Source organism: Propithecus coquereli, unplaced genomic scaffold (genome assembly GCF_000956105.1).
Source record: "Propithecus coquereli isolate 6110/MARCELLA unplaced genomic scaffold, Pcoq_1.0 Scaffold204, whole genome shotgun sequence".
In the NCBI taxonomy this organism is placed as follows: domain Eukaryota; kingdom Metazoa; phylum Chordata; class Mammalia; order Primates; family Indriidae; genus Propithecus; species Propithecus coquereli.
Genome location: NW_012145412.1, coordinates 224,677 through 225,624, shown reverse-complemented (window position 1 = coordinate 225,624; position 948 = coordinate 224,677).

Here is a 948-nt window from a genome sequence, read left to right as displayed (position 1 = left end):
ACACACACCCTTAGTCACGGAAACGAAATGAGCATTCACACGTCTGCACCACTCAGTCATTGAATAAAAACCGCAGCAGGAGTGGTAAGGGAAGAGGGGCTTCAAAACTGTAAGAACTTCTGGCTCTATACACTTGCAGGCGAGGTGGTGGGAGTACCGTGGGACAGAGAAACAGGAAAGAGTTGGGAGGCAAAGATCCTAGGGGGCATCTGGGTGGAACAGGCAGTGTCTGCTGCAGTGGCATTATTTTGCTATGATTACCTTTTATTAGAATAGGAATGTCATGTTTTCTCATGGGCTGCATTTCCAGGAATATTGGGGAAAGCCCATATATTCTCCTTGAGTCTAAGCTAGAATTCAGGTCAAGGCCAGAAAAAGGATATCAGTTCATAGGAAGATATACATTCCAAATCATGGTCAAAAATGGAAGCCCTAAGCTGAAGGCTTTATTAGGCCACCTACGGCATCCATTTCAGGCAGAGTTCTCAGCCAAGGGACCAGATCCCAGCCTCTGTGATTTATTAGGGATGAGAAGCACTGAAACTATGCAGCAAACAGAGATGGAGGGAGACAACTTTTTTTTTAATCATAGTAATAAATTCATGCTACCAGAATCATTTAATGGTTTTCTTTTTAATTCTCCACCCCTTACCTAATACAATTAAGGCCTAAATTAATTACACAAAGAGTAAACAAAAGGATGCATTGCTTCACAGAGACTCAAAAGGGGATCTCGGTTACCTTCTTGCATTAATACTGCTTAACAAATAGACTCCAGCCCAGGCATATGTTAACATTAATTATCACTTAGAAAACATTAGTCTGCTCCCAAATTTTCTGGTTTTACCTGGCCTCCTTTAATTATTCTTATAAAAAATGTTTGCTTGTTTTCCTTCACATCTTTCTTTGAGCAGGACATACTCTATCCTAAAGTCGTAAGAATAGCTC